Below are 18043 nucleotides of genomic sequence, written 5' to 3' on the forward strand. Positions count from 1 at the left end.
GTGGTAAGTGCAGGACAAGCACATAGGGAGAGACAGCGCCTACCCTGAAGAACTTACAAGTGCAGTAGACAAGACTGAGAGAGAGAGTGGGGGGGGGGGGGGGGGCTGGGGGGGGGAAATAGAGGCACACAGAGAGGTGAAGTGACTTGGCTAAGATTATCCAGCATGCCAATGGCAGTGCTGCAAATAGAGCCCTTGTCACACAAATAGAATCATGTTTCCAATTCAGTATCCTACCCAAGGATCACACTGCCTCTAGCTTTTCACTGGAGTGTGCAAACCATTGGCTTTTGATGCACAAATTGGTTAGTGACTATTAAATTAAAGAACCAGGAACCATTAAGTTTTTTGTGCTGTGGTACTTCATGCCCTTCCAGAATGCGAAGAATGGCAAAACATAATGGTCTGAAGACCAGGAAATGAAGAGTTAAGGTAACACACATTTAAACCTCTGAAAACCAGGAACATGCCACCCCCGTAATGCCACCTTACCTATGCCCTCTTTGATCACGGCCCCAGTATGCCAACAACACACTTAGTAGCACTCTTTCTTCACATACGCTACAGAACTCTCTGGGACAAGAGCACATGAGAACTGTAGGACAAAAAGTGGGTTTAGGTGAAGTGTAGCAAACAGGAACTACCTACACTTGTCCTGCACTCAAACACTGAGCCAACTCTATAAAAACCACTGCAGGCGTACTAAATGTCATCATCCTTTCACCTTCACCCGTGCCCTGAGGAGTCCTGCTGAGACATTTCCTTCACTTACTCCTCCCTAAACCCTGGAGACCAGTGTCCTATGGGCCACCAGATGGCAAAAAAACCAACAACCCTTAAGCACTTCTGTGGATACGACCTACAAACCACAGTGCTGAAATGAGGCATAATCAATGCCTCAGGGTATATGTGGACCTCTCATTACCTCACAGTGATAGCTCTGCCAAGTTGCTCCAACCAATCCCTCCACCAGTCAGTACAGTGACATCTAACAGTGAACCCAGCTGGAGTACATGCAGATAAATGCTGCAATTCAAATCTGAGGAATGTAACAAGCAATAACACATTCTATTACTGCTTCCTCATATGTTCTTATTATAGATTAATAGCCAGAAGGGACCAATAGGTCATCTAGTCCGACCTCCTGTGTGACACAGGCCATAGAATTTTATCCAGTTACTGCTGTATTGAGCTGAATACCTTGTGATTCGCTAAAGAATCTTCAGGAAAGATATGACTTGTACCCTTGTCCAAAATCCATCATTTTGAATCTATTTTGTAAAATGCTGGATTCTTGTTTTGTGGGTGCATGAAAGGGGCTGTATCTGAGGAACCCCTTCCTAAGCAACCCCAAATTTGGATTACTAACACTACCCACATGAGGCATCAGCAAAATTCAAGACAATCCAAAGACAATCCAAAATTCAAGACAACCCAAAGAAGCATAGAGCTGTCCACCTTTAAACTGAAAGCAAAGGTCAACTGTAACTAGGGTGGAGTTGGTGCATGTTCATGCTGGTGGCGTATGGATTAATTTAATTTAACTCCCCTTTCATTTTAGTGGAAGGTGGTTTCTTCAGATCATGGTTTGGGATCCATTGTGAAGCAGACTGTGCAGAAGCCCAAGAATAAAGGATCATGGAAACTGATCTCCCCTATCATTAGTTGGAGAGAAGGTAATCCCTCTAGGGCACGGTTGAAAAGTTCTTTCTGGTGGGTGTGGAAAGGAGACCCACATTATGTCTGCCTCTCTCATGCTTTTATCTAGCGTGTGAATAAATAAGTTTATCTTGTAGTCCTTCACCCAGCAATCTATTCACCGCTCAACCTCCTCCGCAAAAAGTAATCAATAAATAGCTATACTAGTGATTCTGATTAAATAATGCAGGGATTGCATTAGTTTGTATACCCGGCGATAGCCTTCATAAGCCTTTTCAGTAAGTGGCCAAATGGGGCATCAGGGCTGAAAGGACACTCACATCTCAGTGCCTCTCAGGAGAATAAACTTCTTGTTAAGGCCTGGATTGCGACTTGGGAGACCTGGGAGTCAGTTCCCAGCTCGGCCACACACTTCTTGTGTTACCTTGGGGCAGTCACTTAATCTCTCTGTGCATAAGTTTCCCATCTGTAAAAGGAGGATACCACTCCTTCTGTCTTATTTGTTTCTATTGTAAGCTCTTTGGGGCAGTGACTGTGCCTGACAATTGAATCCTGATCTTAGATGGGACCTCTAGGTGCTACCGTATTAAAAATAATATTTGATCATTGTTCTGCCCCCTTAAACCAGCAGTTATGGATGTGAAAAATCCTCCTTTTCCTTATGCACCATACCTCAAATGCTAGCTTTTGTTTTTCATTAAATAGTGAGTGAGATTTGGCTAGTCAGGGAATTCGTGCTCTCTTGTTACCCAACAAAGCTTCCTGTTAAAGCTTGGTGAAATATTCATAATGAATAAATTATTTGACCAATGTTTCCCTTTTCCTGGGCACAAAGTGTGAGGAACTTCCCAAATGTGTTCATTGTTCAAAGTTGTTTGTTGAGTTAGTCATCCAAACAAATTGCAGCTTGTGGTTTACTGACAAACTGAGCACTAGAATTAACAGTTCAATGTGATTAGGTGCATAAGTCACATGATATTGTTTCCATTTCCTGATTGGATGACTGGAACTTCTTAAAAAGGAACTTTTTAATAAGTGGCAAGTAACAAAGAACAAATAATGGATAGTGAATAGCTTCCTCATGTATGAATGTTATCCAGATGTGAATACAGATAGTTGTATAATGAACAGCAGCTCCACAAATATTCGTGTGAACAGAGACTGAACTTCTAAACACTGAAGGAAAAATGAATAGCAAGTGGCAAAAATATGGCTGAATGAAATCATTTGCAGAATCATTTACCCATCTGCCCCTCATCATCATAGTAGCTCCATTCCTCACAATCATTAATGGATTGTATCCTCCCAACATCCCTGTGAGGTAGGGAGGCATTATCCCTATTTTGCAAGTGGGGAACTGCAGCACAGGATAGATTAAATGACTTGCCCAAGATAATGGAGGGAGACTGTGGCTAAGCCTGGAACTGAACTTGGGTCTCATGGTCCAGTCCAGCAGCTTGTCCTCTAGACCATCTTTCCTGTCCTCCCTGAATACATTTTCCTATTATTTCAGCATCTCTGCCTCATACTACCATGCTTCCTTTTGGGGTCACAAGGTCTGTTTCCATTGTGAATAGTACACCAAAGCATCAGTGGCCATTTGGGCAACCACAAAGACCTTCACTGATATTTTGGGGACTGACTTGGCATTTCTTGCTTTTCATTGTGGTTTCCACTAAACAACTGAAATGCTAAATTCCCTTTGCACATGTTAAATTTGTACAAAATGTTTCTCTTAAGCCCATCCTCATTAGGGCAATACAGCTAATGGAAGCTGTTCCCCCAGAAGGAACAGAGATAGATCTAACATGAACTGGTAAAACAGTGTGCATAGTGTGTGTGTGTGTGTGTATATATATATAAACTAAAAAGCATATGCTAATTATTATATCTTCAATAAATGCAGTGTGTTGCCATCTCCCCTGTAAAAAAAATCTCGTGGGCTTGATATAAGCATAACAAGTCTACCTACCCAGTTATTATTTAAAAGGTACCTACCACCTTCGTATCCGAGAGCCTTAGCACCAGATCCTCAGCTGGTGTACATCGGGCATTGCACAATTGACTTGAGTGAAGCCATGCTGATTTACACCAGCAGAGAACCTGACTCTTAGTATTTAAGAAGTGCCAGGACTTGAGAAAGAAAACCTGAGAGGCTGCAGGCCATATTTTAGGCTCCGAGACTCAGACATTTGATGACAAGAAGGGACCATTATGGTAATAGAATATGATCTTTGGCGAAAGATGAGCCATAGAATTTCTAACAGTAATTCCTGCCTCCATCTCCACAACTTGTGGTTGCACTGGAGCAGATGCTAAGGCCTCATATGGTAGATACAAAAGGCCAACAGGTGGGCATGTGGAGTGTGTTCAGGGTAGGGTAGGGCAGTGGGAAGGGGGAGGCTGAGTGGCACAGACTGAGTGGCACAGAGCTTTGCTGCGGACTGGGATTTGGTTTTCAACATGTCTCCCTCTATTTTTGGCAAGAAATGCCGGGGTGAGTGAATGCCGGAAACCCTGATCATTCCTCTGTGCAAGTCTGGATATGTTCAGTTTATTCTTGCCAGGCTTGCTGAATGAAAATGACTATCACAGGACCCTCCCTACCATCCCTGGACAACAATTTGGCACCCAGCCTCTTACAATAACACAGCAGCAGACTCAAACGCTACCTGGGGGGCATTTTCTTTTGATCAACCCCCCCTATTGCCCAAATTGATTCTGTGTAGCGGCTGCTGATCTGCTACCACGAAGGGTAATTAATCTCAGCTCTGGCTGGTTTAAATTCGGGTCAGATGAACAGGAGAGAGATTAGACATGGTTCTTAATAGTGGGCACTCCCCAAACCAGCCAATAAAAATGGTTCTACTGCTACCTAGCTGAGCTTTGCCTGGAATAAGAGGAGCAAGATGATCCTCGACATTTTGCTGACTTCCTGCATGCAGAAAAACTGGATTTGCTGAATTGGAATGTTTTCTACACCGTCATTGCAGTGTTTTGTCAAAAGATCTTAGCAGTTTCCCATTACTTCACATTTTTGGTACATGTTAATGATACCCCTTGCATTTCTGGAAGAGTCTGATGGGCAAATGTGTTGGTCTCATTAGCAGACTTCTGCCCCTTTTCTTGTGAAGAACATCTTCATTAGAGAACTGCATGAGTGGGAAATCAGCACATGTTTTATACAATATGTGACAAATCCATGGAATAATTTTGTAAGAAACATCTTACACTCAATCCTGGATATCACTCCACTCTTCCCTGTCCCACCGCCTCCCCTTTGATTCCTCACCCTAGTGGCAAATGTCTGAACTTTAATAGATACAATTTACAGTTGTCTCCTTGAGCTTCATAAATTTCTTCATCACACGCTGAACAAATATGCTTTTTTATTTGTTCTTCTGAACCTTCTGTTGAACAATCAGTTCTCTCCCAACTGCCATGTTTCTGTTTGAATCAAGGACAGATTCTTGTGAAAATGGGGGGGGGGGGGGTTGTTTTGGTTTGTTGGTTGTTGTTGTTTTTTTATATTTCCTAGAAATGCTGAGATTTGGCTGCCCCTGACGACTTTTCTACTGGAGTAGGTTTTAAAGGGAGAGCTGGGTGGCCCATTCATTTTCAACTTTAACTGCTTCATTGTTTGCATAGCAAATCTACCCCTCCCTGCACCCCACCCCAGGCAAGGGGGGAAAAAAGCCCTATGCATCTCTCGCTGTATATGGCACACAGGGCCTGAACTAGTAACTTAGGTACACGTGATCATCATTTGATTAAAAAGTGCAAGCAAAATAAAGTCCAGACCAGTAATATATATTCTTGGTACTTTAAAAGGGCCAATTTCACAAAATTGTGAAAATAATTATCCAAATCATCTGGGAGGAAGAAATTATTCAGAAAAAAATGAATGATAATTGGGAATTGTTTAAGAACACTTAATTTAATTGGGAATTGTTTAATTGGGAATTGTTTAAGAACACTTTACTAGATGACCAAAAAGCAAGAATAAAGGAAGAAGGACACATTGGTTAAAAAACTGACCTGGTTTAGAGGGGAAGTAAAGGCAGCTATAAAAAATTTAAAAAATATATATATATAACAAACGGAAGAAAAGGCAAGTTGATAGTAATGAATTTGATTTTTTGATGAGATCACAAGTTTGGTTGATAAAGGTAAGAGTTGTTGATGTAATAGACTTCTGTAAGGCACTTGACTTTGTACCACAGGACGCTTTGATTACAAAACAGTAATGATATAAAATTAAAATGGCACACAGTAAATGGATTTGAACCTGGCTAACAGTTAGTTATCAAAATGGACCTGTAAATGGGGAATCATCAGCAAACAGTTATGTTTCTAGTGGGGGTCTCATAGGGATTGGTCTTGGCCCTACGCTATTTAACATATTTATTAACAACCCGGAAGAAAACTAATAACGAAGAGGAATGGTCATTGATACAGAGCGATCTGGATCGCTTGGTACATTGGGCACAAGCAAACACTATGTGTTTTAATACAGCTAAATGTAAATGTACACATATAGGAACAAAGAAGGTAGGCTATACTTACATATTGTGGGACTCTATCCTGGGAAGCAGTGACTCTGAAAAAGATTTGGGGATTGTGGTGGATAATCAGCTGAACATGAGCTCCCAGTGTGATGCTGTGGCCAAAAGGCTTATGGAATCCTTGGATAAACAGGGGAATCTTGAGTAGGAGTAAAGAGGCTATTTTACCTCTGAATTTGGCACTTGTGCGACGGCTGCTGCATATCATGTCTTGTTCTGGTTTCCACAATTCAAGAAGGATGTTAATAAATTGGAGAGAGTTCAGCAAAAAGACACAAGAATGATTACATGATTAGAAAACATGCCTTATATGATAGACTCAAGGAGCTGGAAGTCGAGGCTAGACAAATGCAGAATGGAAATAAGGCATAATTTTTTAATAGTGAGAGTAATTAATGATATGTCATTGAGTAGTTGCTGCATATGATCAAAATCTGACAAGACCTGAGTTCATGTTTCTGTGTTTCTCCTGCAACAGTAACACCAAAAAAAAAAAAAAAAAAAGGTATTCTCACACTTTTTCATAGTGTGGATTATATCTTAGTGGATGGAATGTCTCATGGATACCTCCCTCCCACTTGCAATCATGTAACATCTACATTTGTACAGCATGTCTCTTTATATATTAGGGCTAATCAAGACTTTTTCCATGTAACGTTTCTTTTACTGGAGAATGCCAATTCATCCAAACCAAAACTGCAGGAAAGGGTCAGTTGTGACAAATTTCCTCTTTAAAAAAACGGTGTGTGTGTGTGTTTTAAAGGTTCAAAATTGTTGAATGTTTCAACATTTTATAAGCTAAAGGTTTCTGGGTTTTGGGTCAAAATGACTTTTTGGTTTAACATTTAAGTTAATTTACATTTTAATAAATATTTTTGAAAAGTTAAAATTGAAACAATATGTTCCAGCTGACCTGCCTCAATTTTTTTCTCACATTTTCAGTTAGTGAACATTTGAAGATTGAATCTTTTCTTCCCAGTTCAGGATGGAAAACATTTTTGAAATCCAAGTGTTGCCAACTCTCCTAATTTCATCCCAAGTCTCATGATATTTGGTGTTTTCTCTTAAAGCCTCAATTCCTGGAATAAGGTTATTACTTGAAAATCTCAGCTTTATTTAAAAAAAAAATCTAGCCCTTCTGGGTGCAGAACAAAGCTTGATGAAAACCCTAAACACTCCAACACTAGGAGGAAAATAAAAAGGATCCTATTTTTGGCATATATTTTATAATGTAATTTAGCAGGTGATAACAAGGAGGAGAATTAGAACCATGTGATGATCACCTGGTCTCAGCGGACCACCAGTGGCTCACAGACTACACTGGGGGCACTACTGATATACAATATTGTAGGGAGTGTGGGCTGAATGGAAGCAGTTGTTTCTCCATCTGTGGGAAAGTTCTGCCACCCCTAGTTTCACTCCATTAAGGGGGTGTTGTATGAGACTGGCAGCAGAAGTAGCTCTCCTAAGACCAAGACATGCTGTACACGTTTGCAGTGATGTTTGTTTTGGTGAGACATGCAGTCTAGAAACCTTAACTCAGTGTTAACAATGTTTTGGGGAGAGGTGCGGGAGGGAATATATAAATTCAAGGAGTAAAAAGAACATGTAAGATTTATCATACCAGATCAGACTATTGTTCTGTTAGTCCAGTGTCTTTAGCAGCAGCCAGTACCTAATGTGTCTGACAAGGGTTAATGTTGGAACTGTCTAGAAGATGACAATTCCATTTTGTGGCAGCTCTGGACCTTTCTTTTCATTCCACATTGAAATGAAGCCAAGACCTTTTGAATGTTTTCATGAAAGCAGAATTGTGTCATAATCTTTGGTTTTGGATCGAAACTAGAGTTTTTCAATTCGTGAAGAGAGGTAGTGATGTCTCTTTTTCTAGCTTTGTGTTAGGGCACCAGCCTGGGTGATGGAAGACCCAGGTTAAGAGCAGTGTTTTTCATTCCAGATGACTCTGAATGAAGCAGAGCAGAGATTTAAACCCGGGTCTCCCATATCCCAGGCCAGTGCAACTGGGCTATAAAGCCTCCGGCTCACACCCCCTCTTCCTCCAAAACAACCTGCCAGAGGAAAACTTCATAGAAATTGATAGATCTCCACACAAAACCGCATGTAATGACAAAATGATGTTCCAACCAGCTCTAGTTAAAACTCCTCCAGTTCCCACCTACTTCCTTTATCAACTCCTTCTCACACCCAACGTACTCCTGTGGTCTGATTCCTCCCCCACAATATATCAGCCCTTTGGCTGAGTTCCTTGGCCTGGACTGCTAGTAAGTCCCCATTCTCTGTTCCTCACTTTATCGCCTCCCCTGGCCCTTTTTCTCTTCCCAGAAAGGATCCCTACTTTTGTTGATATTCCAGTTGTAGGATCTCAGCCGATGGGGCCCAGGCTGGCTGCAGTGGCATATCAAGTACACCATGGTGTGAACCTAGTGATGCCACAAAGATGAGATTTGAAGACAGCATCTAGCCCAGGAAATCATGAATGTTAACGGGGCTTTTTTGGGTCAGAACGCACCTTGGATCAAGTATCTAAACCTTCAAATAGGAGCAAGTTCTGTATAAGGGTTGGGTTGAGATTCCAGTTGTTCTTATTTTTGCCCAAATCACTATACATAGGTGAAAAGATTGTGCATTTAGCCACTGCATGAACTGTTCTGCTTGTAAGAACCATTTTGGGAAAATTATCCATGGCTATTTGTAAACTTGTCATTGAACTATAAAATTAGCTGCCTCCATCCTGATCGCATTATGTACATTAACCCCATGTTCTCACTCTCCTTTCTTGATGTTAAAGGAAGCAAAGAACTGCCTTGCAGTCTTGTGAAGCATAAGACATTTCAGCAGATGGCACCCTTTCTATACACAATTATACCTATCCAGGTGTGTGTCCCTAACTGTGGAAAAGGTCACATTTCGGCATCATTCGGTGACAGACAATGATTTTTAACCCAATTTTAATTAGACCGCTAACTTCCACTGCCAAAGAGAATAAAATTAAACCCCAAAGCAAAATAAAAGTGTGATGGACCTAGCCCTTTAGCAACACAATGAAGTGAACTGCATTGTCATATACTGGTCTATTTTACTATGTCTGTTAGGAATGGGCAAACTGGAAATGGAAAGCATAGACTAAAGCTGCACAAAAAAACCTTTTTGCTCTTTTTATTATTATTATTATTATTTATTATCCAAAAGTCTTTAAACCACCTACAGGTTCAAGTTCCAGATGAAGGCTGGGTAGAATGGAGGTCAGATCTTGGTTTTACTCCAGGGTATATACGCTTAACAGAGACCCTGGAGTAGTTCTTACAGGTCCTGCACCAGCACCATATATTAAGGAAGTCATCTGGAAGTGGGTGGGGGCACCCTGCAGTAGGCTGAGGTGGGAAACAGGCTCAGCTCCAGATGTCAATGAACCTTGGTTGCTTTATGGTTGGCACCAGATGAAACCGATAGTTTTGAATGAGTTTTGCTTTGCATTTTTGGAATTTGGTTTTAAAACTAGAGATAAGCTGAACCAAAACCAAGGATCCAAGCTTCATGCCTCTTTAATGGGGAAAACCAATCTACTGGATCCAAATACTCCAAACTGGTGGGTTCAAAATTTGTAGTGACTCAAAAATACCTTCCAAACAAGCTACAATGTAATTTGCAAGAATAATCAGAGGTTATGAGGAAATATTAAGAAAATAAACAGGAGGTTGGAAAGGGATATAAACCTTCATGCTGCAGGGCATAAGCTCAACTCTAACTTGTGGGGCTTAGGAGGAAACTGTCCTTGGGGGCAGGTCACCCCATAACTGCCAAGTGAAGGGTTTCTTGCACTTTCCTGTGAATCAGCTGGTACTGGCCAGGGTCAGAGTCAGAACACTGGACTAGATGAACCTCAAGTCTGATCCACTATGGCAAGTCCCAGGTTCCCATGTAACATATGTGCATTAGGGTCCTAACTGACTGCATACTCATATTATTAGCACCTTTCTCCTCCCTTTGCATGCCTCCCCTGCCCCCCGTGTTGTTGTCTCCATGTACTGTTCTTGTTTACACTATATTATAAAAGATGAATTCTTAGGGGCATGGACCTATACAGGGACTAAATAATAACATAAAATAAGCCATTGTTATAAATAATAATAAATACTATAATGATACACCATTAATACATTCAATTAGTAATAAACTTGAAAGACCATAGAATACCAGGGTTGGAAGGGACCTCAGGAGGTCATCTAGTCCAACCCCCTGCTCAAAGCAGGGCCAGTCCCCAGTGTTTGCCCCAGATCCCTAAATGGCCCCCCTCAAGGATTGAACTCATGACCCTGGGTTTAGCAGGCCAATGCTCAAACCACTGAGCTATCCCTCCCCCCAATCTTCCAGGTATTTAGAATCAGTTTTTGGATTCAGACCATTCTACACTTTTGCACTGAAAACTCAAATCCCAGACCTAGATCAGGATCAAGGGATTTGGTTGGGGATCATCCATACTTAAAAAAACAGAGTGGGTATAGGGTTCAGAAGCCAACCCATAAGAATAATTGAAACCCAAGAAATTGTTTGTATGAATTCCAGCAGAGCAGAACCACCAAGTTTCCAGCAGCTCTAATGCCTTTGAGGCAATCTAACCATTTAACTTCTTGTGTCACAGCAGCTTGGTTAGGCTCAGGGTGGAGAACAGCTCTGTAACCCCTACTGCCCTGTGGATTCTAACAGCCTCTGTGAAAACCTCACTGGTCCTTGACCTATTTTGCCTTATCAAAGCCTTTTAAAAATATCATGTGTATATTTATTTTTCTTGGTCTCTTTCTATGCCATGTCTGTATACTTAATATTTGGTCGCCTTCACCCCTGGGCACTGTTTGTGAATAAATCTACTTGTTTGTCTCATAACCTTTTGGCATCTAGTGTATACTACGTGGATAAGTCTCCACAAAATTATCATGCAAATCACTTGGCAAAAATGTCTTTGCCCACAGCCCCGCTTTAAGCCACCTTTATGTTTCCTTTATTCCGGGGTAATGCATGGGCCTGCTTAGCCTCCAGTGTAGGTTAGTCTCAGGTATCCTCTAAAGTATGCTCTGCTTCCCATGAGCTCCTGTTGGCCCTAGGAAGCAAAGAATGGTGAAATGCATGGCTCTCTGGCCATGTCCCCAATGCCCGAAGCTGGGAGCAGGGCTAATGTAGAGAGCTCATGTGAGCACTTCACCAGATGTGGTGGGGGATCCTCAGTGCAGGGGATATTCTCAAGCGGCTCTTTCTGCCCCCTTTAAGGCCCCTTTACACTGTGGCTCCTCTCTCCACACCCTTCCCTCAGGAAACTCTCCTTTTGCTTTTCTTCCTCCAAATCCAGGCCCTGACTACTACCATGTGGATTCCGATCATGAGAGGTACATCTGGCTATGTTTGCTATCTTCTGGTGCAGGTCGCAAGCTCTGTAGTAGCTTGTCACTGGAGGCCAATAGCAGTGTTGCACTATTTGAGCCAGGGCTCTGCTTTGGGCGGACCTCTGTTTTGACAATTTAGTGCAACCAAGAGTATTTCGTTTCTTTACAGATTACCATCTACAGAGCAACTACTTCCACCTCTTTCCATCCTGGAGGAGGCATGCACCCTGAATAATATCCTGTAAGCCAGGGCATTAAATAGCTCCCAGAACTTCAGCATCCCACAGGGGCATGCTATCTGCTATAGAAACTGCCACTTCCCACAAACCTGCCCATCAAGCCTTTTGTTTCCCTCCACCCCTTCCCCAGTCTGCTTTTCCACTGGGAATTCTTCATTACAACTGTCTCTGTGGTACCTGGGTATGTCACACCATCTTTTGGAGGGGCTATATGGCCATCATACCTCTTACAAAGGCCAGCTTTTGAGTTTCTCTGCTGTACATTTCTTTAGGCTAAGAGCACTGTCTAGTGTCTGTTTAATTTGCCAAACTGTCACTACTGATCCCTCTAGCCTGCTCCATCCCTGTACTCTTGATAGTCACTTCTTCTCTAGTCCCTTTTGCTGCACCATCCAGCTTACATGCATTATTGGAACTGTCTCCTTGGACATCAAGTTATAGTTACCAAGGAAAGATGTACAGAACAGACTTCCCCTCTGTGCTTCACTCCCTGGGAGCAGAATAGTGTTATGGGATGTGGCTAATTTGTACTTCCGTATCTGGCAAATTCCGTATTGGTCAACTTTCTATGTGTGCATTTGCATTTTGTCATAAAACCTTTAGGAGTCTTGCTTACCATTGGTGTGGCAGGACTGGCTGACTTTATCTTAAGCTAATGCTTCCTTGCCTATGTCCAGACTTCAACAAGCCAGAGCTCTATCAGCTTTTCAGTACCAGCAATTCTGCTATAGGAGCTGGAATATTGCTCCCTGACCCTGACCCATTGATTAAAGAGCTTTGCCAAGCAGCAGAGCTTGTCAGAAAATGTACCTGTCCCCCGACTCCCATGGAAAATGTTGACAAAAGTGAAAAAAAATGTTTGTTTTCATAGACATTTTCATCAGAAAATTTCAACTTTTCATCAGAAAACCAAAAATGTTTCAGTTGTGGGACAAAAACTTAAAAAAAACTTCAAAAATTTCAAGCAAGGCAGATACTTTCTGCAAAAAAATTTCATTTGCCCCAACGTCCAATTTTCCAGCAAAAAACGTTTCAACAGAGACTTTGTGACTCAATTCTTCTCTTGGGATTTCTGTGTTGCTAATCCCAGCACTACCACCGGAAGGCCTTTGTGTTGGTGTCACTATTTTTGGCAGGATTAACTCCCAGACGACCTTGTGCCTTCAGCTTATCTGTGAGTGTGACGGGACCTCCCCCCCCCATCCCACTTGTGCAAAGGCTAGCTAGCATGCCTGCACTCAGGCAGCATCAATTAGGCACACCAGCAGAACATGGTTCACCTGGAGAAGTGGAGCTTAAAAGGATGAGACTGGCAGCAGAAAGTGTGCGTGGCGGGTGGGGGGTGGGATTTTCCCAGGAAAGGGAGGCTGCTGGGGACTTCTAGTGAGATCCAGTAGCAAGGGGCCTCAGTGAGAGGCAGCTGCTAACCTTTTCATTCAACCCCTTTGGTCTGGGGCAGATTGACACTACAAACTCAATATAAGCGAAGGCCCTTTAGGGCTGCTTCCAGCTGTGGGACTTGGGAAGTGCCACCAGGGGCGAGAGGCAAGGGGACTGTAAATTGGGCTCTGAAAAGGTCCATGAGTGACCTGAACTCCTGCCATGAACAGTCAGATTGCCCAGGAGTAAGGTGTCCCGTAGAGGCCCTGGAGCAAAAGACTCAAAAGTACTATGACCAACCCCAAGCTGCGGATCAGCAAGATGCTCCTTGTATCATGTGGCCATCTTAACATTCTAGCCTTCTGCAACATTCCAAGCATGCAATGGTGTGAAACGCATCTCTCCATGATTCCGTGCTTGGAAGTTGATGTTGTCCCCTGCCACCTTCTCAGATATGGTGAGGCAGCACTAATTAATTGGCTATCAGCCAGGTCAACAGAAGTTCCTTTATCACCATGTCAGCTGATCTCAGGTCACCAGTGCCACTCATATCCTTCCTCTGTCACTTCCCAGCCTCCTTCCACCTTCTTTCCATCTTAGCCTTGTGAGAGTTGCCTTTATTCTAAGTCCCTCAGGTGACCGATCATCTCATCAGTGGTGGTCTTCAAGGGTTATTTCCGACGGTACATCTCCTGTATGGGAGCAGGGGGGAATGTTATGACTTGGATTCTTCCTTCTCTCCACCACAAAGACCAGTGCATGGCTGCCGTTTTTCTCTTCAGGGCTGGAATATAGAGGTATTGTCACCTCAGACCTTTGATTAGATTGTTTCATTCTTCAATTGGCATACACTGGTTTTACTTGGGGCATAGCCTCAGCCAGTGAGTTAGTCTTTACTCTGAGTGCCTCATTGTATGCCCTCCAAAAGATGCATCCCATTCTTGACAAAGGCCTTCACTGCTATTGTTGCTGCAGAGTGCTCAGAAGGGTCAGAGGAACTAAAAGGCTTCAGAAGCTTGGAAGTCTGGCTGAGAGTGGACAGAGAAAGATGATCTCTGGGAGGGAGGGAGGGAGGGAGGGAGGGAGAGAAAGAGAGCTCCATAGCCAATCAGCATCAGGGCCTCATTGTGCTAGGTGCTGGTTATGCACAGTCAGGAGACAGCCCTTACCATGATGAGCTTACAATATAAAGAGTCAGGACAGACTAAGGAAGTATTATTATCCCCATTTGACAGATGGGAACTGAGGCAGTTGCCCAAGATCAGACAGGCAATCAGTGCAGGGCCAAGACTTGAATGCAGGTTTCCTGTCCTGTGCCTTATAGACCATCCTTCCGCTTCAATCCAAGCTAATTTCATAGTGCCATCTGGTCCCCAAGAAATCCTTTGGGATTTCTTACCATTTCAAATACAAAGATCTAGTGCAGGGCTTTGTTTTTAGCTAGGCGGCGGCGTTCATTCCATCTAACCCGAGGGGTGAGGCACTATATTGCTTCGTGCTCATCACCCAGTTGTGAACGTGTGAGGAGGTGGAGGGTCAGATAAAGCCTGGAAATGTGCCATATGTGGGACATGTTCAGGAAGCCCCAGGGATCACTGGAATTAAGCTTTAACATATTGTGAGCAAATATTGTCCTAGCCTGGTTCTGAGAATTCTCGGTGTGCCTTTACTTGTGGAATCAGAGGCATGGAGTGGGCACCCAGCCAGGTGCTTTGGCTCAGTACACTGGGGCTTGGCAGCAGGCTCTTTTCAGGGATTTGGACCTATGGCTTTAGCACCCAGTATCTTCTTCTGAATTGGTCTCCAAATGTAATCCATTAATTTAATAACAACATAGCCTCTTTGCAAGCTGCTGCCACTGCAAGGAAGACCTTGAAAGCCATGTTCCTGAAAAACAGCACTGCTCATAGGTGTTCCGGATAAGAGATTATGCCCCCCCATGCACACTCCTTTGGATTTGTTTTGACACCTCAAAGTGGAAAACTTAAAGGAACAAAGTGCCTTTTCCTTGCTGCTGAGCTGTATGTATTTGCTGTGGTCTGCCCACTCTACAGCATCACCATTGTCCCAGGGGGCCTGAGCCTGTTTGCGCTCCATCTCGGCTGGCCTATGGCAATTCTAATGGCTCAGAAGTGGCGTAGCTCCCGGAGCTGAACTCACAGGGACAGACTGAGCATTGCAAAGGAGTGGGAATTAAGGGGTGTCTCTCTTCCCCCACCCCGCTCACACACACACACACTCTCATAATGAATAACACTGCCAGAGAGGGCCTCTTCACCAGCTCCTCACTGGAACCTTTATTGCAAGGAGAACTTCAAGATGGAGTGGGGGGTATACTGAAGGCAGAGGGGGGATGGATCAAAGGCAGAGGAGGTGTGACCAGGGCAGTCTAGTGCTCAGGTGATTGTTGGTTGCAGCAACAAAGAAGGGAGGGTAGCCATGGGCACAAGTTAGGGGAGTCTAGCCTGTGCCAGATCCAGCCCCTGCCTGCTGCTGAATAGAGAAGGTGCAAAGCCTTCCATCTCGGTCCCTGCACTGGCCATAATGCTATATAACCCAAGGGTCAGTATGTGTTAGGTGTCCCCGTCTGTCCCTGATCCACAGAGAATGGGACTCTATTAAAGCTCTCAGCAAAAGAGGCTGTCTCTTTAGCTGAAGCCACAGATACATGTTTTTTTAGCTCTAGATGTCCCCAGTTCCATTCCTGGTGTCTGCCATAGGAAGATTGAAGTGCCTCCATGTCTTGCAGGCACTCAGCTACTGCATCATCTCCTTCCTTCTGCCTCTTCACTGGCTGGTGACATGAGGACGACTCAGGTGGTAGAATATGAAGTGAGACCAGCAGGAGGAGCTGGTGACTGTTTGGCGAGTTTCTAGGGCTCTAAGCCTTTCCTCCAGTAGGTGGAGCAGCACTGGCAACCAGTGCGAAAAGAATTGTCCGAGCTAGGTTCTCCCTGTTCCTCAGGGGGGCAAAAGAGGCTGGGGTTCTCAGTCTTCTCCAACCAGACACCTTTTACACAAAGGATCTGCTTCCTGCCAGCACCCCTTTCACATATAGCTGAGATCTAGCTGGGCCCCATCTCCCACTTGGCAAGGTGGGAAGGGCAGGACGATTGTGACCAGGCAAAGAACATCTGTTTCCCTCTCATATATTTTCATTCTTTGTTCCCCTGCTCCTTCTGTTTATTTCAATGGCTGTGTGCAATGAGAGCATCACAACAAAATTAAACCTTTGAAAATAGATTTGTTTAATTTCAGTTTTGAAAAACTGGTCCAAAATGTCCTTTTGGTTGGGTGCCATCTGTTTGCTGCTGTTGTTTGAGAAAGGGTAGCTTATTATGTCAAATTGGACCATTTAATTGCACATAAGACTGAAGAAGTGCTATTTTCAAGTGACCACCTTAAATTAAAAAAAAAATGTTGAAAATTCTTTCTGGGAAACCCAAAGCGTTGGGTATTTTGCCACAAAAAGATGCAAAATCTTGAAATTTGATTTGGAAACTGCCATTTGCTAAAAATTCCATTACAAAGGCCTGCAGCAGAATTGCAAGAAATAATTCTAAGGAAAGATCATGAAGAAAGAACATTGCCATGTTCACACAGCCTTACTTATTTCCCCCAAGTGAGGGTGCTTTGGTAGGTATTATTACATCATAAACAGGGTGAAGAATAGAACTGATTGAACTCTGCAAAAATAGTGATGACCAATATCTCTTCAAATTCTAAACTCCACTTTCCGTCAGATATGTTCAGAGCCATTAATATTCAGTCTTGGGAAACATTCTTCACGTAAAATGGTTTTGTTTGCTGGAATAGTGGTTCTTTAGTCTAATGCCTCTATTCTGTGTGCACAAAGGTACTGTGTACAGGTGGATGACACAGGGCCAGGTATGCTGGTTCCTCTTACACTTGGGGAACCCCCAACTAGCAGTTTAGGTTTGCTCTAGGGCCCAAAGCAGAACAAAGGGGACATGGTGGGGCTCAGACTGGAACTCCACGTGTAGAGAATATACAATACCCTAGGAGTCTGTGGAAAGTGTCTGAGGCTGAGAACCAGAAGAGGAGCTAAAGGACTTGAGAGTTGATATGGCAGGCTTTGTGGGTTGGTGAGTTAAGGCCAAAGAGCTTTATTTTTGAGGAAGGTAGGGGGTGGAACAGCTGTGAGAACAATTTTGCTGCTGACTGGTCTAAGGAATGTGTCCAAACAGCTTTAGATGTATTCTCCTGAGCATGCTAATTATAGTCACTGTCTGTTCTAACTGGTCCTACATTGAGTTAATGAGGACTATTCGTTCCCAGGGGATGTACGCTACACTAATTCAGAATGGCCTGAAGCTTGTTGATTACAAGAAAAGCTTTGTTAATCATTGTCCCCGGTCTGTGTCCTTTCTCACAGTCTCATGCAGAATATCCAGAGGAGGAGTGGAGATGGACATAAGTCACAGTAGCATGCCATGGGCTGGATAACCTTCTCCCATGGCAACAGATGTATGGCAGGGCCTTCCTGGCACAAATGACTGGCATAACATGGTGGGCAAAAATGGTGAGGAAGGTTGTTCTTGTGGTTAAGGTGTTGGCCTGGGCCTGAGGAGATTGAGCCTCAATTGCTGGCTCTGCCCTAATCTACCTGTGTGACCTTGGGCAAGTCACATGGAGCCACTCAGCTGTCCTGCATCCAAGAGGTGAGGTCAGGTGTTCAAAAGAACTCAGCTCCCATTTGGGCACCAAAAAAATTGGCAACATTTTCCAAAAAGTGCTGCAACTCCCTTTGTGACACTTATGGCCAGGTCTTCAGAGCTCAGCA

General features: G+C 43.5%; 1 long non-coding RNA gene across 3 annotated transcripts in view; it reads right to left on the bottom strand.

The window, feature by feature from the left end:
- Positions 1–18043, bottom strand: part of LOC140912598 (uncharacterized) — a 40804-nt gene that overhangs the window by 11128 nt on the left and 11633 nt on the right. For 2 of the 3 annotated variants that reach the window (XR_012159324.2, XR_012159323.2), the window contains exon 4: positions 6226–6440. The exons of the other annotated variant lie outside the window; for it this stretch is intronic. This is a non-coding gene — a long non-coding RNA (uncharacterized LOC140912598). The remainder of the gene's footprint in view (positions 1–6225; positions 6441–18043) is intronic. 3 annotated transcript variants of the gene reach the window in all.

Source organism: Lepidochelys kempii, chromosome 6 (genome assembly GCF_965140285.1).
Source record: "Lepidochelys kempii isolate rLepKem1 chromosome 6, rLepKem1.hap1, whole genome shotgun sequence".
Classification (NCBI taxonomy): Eukaryota; Metazoa; Chordata; order Testudines; family Cheloniidae; genus Lepidochelys; species Lepidochelys kempii.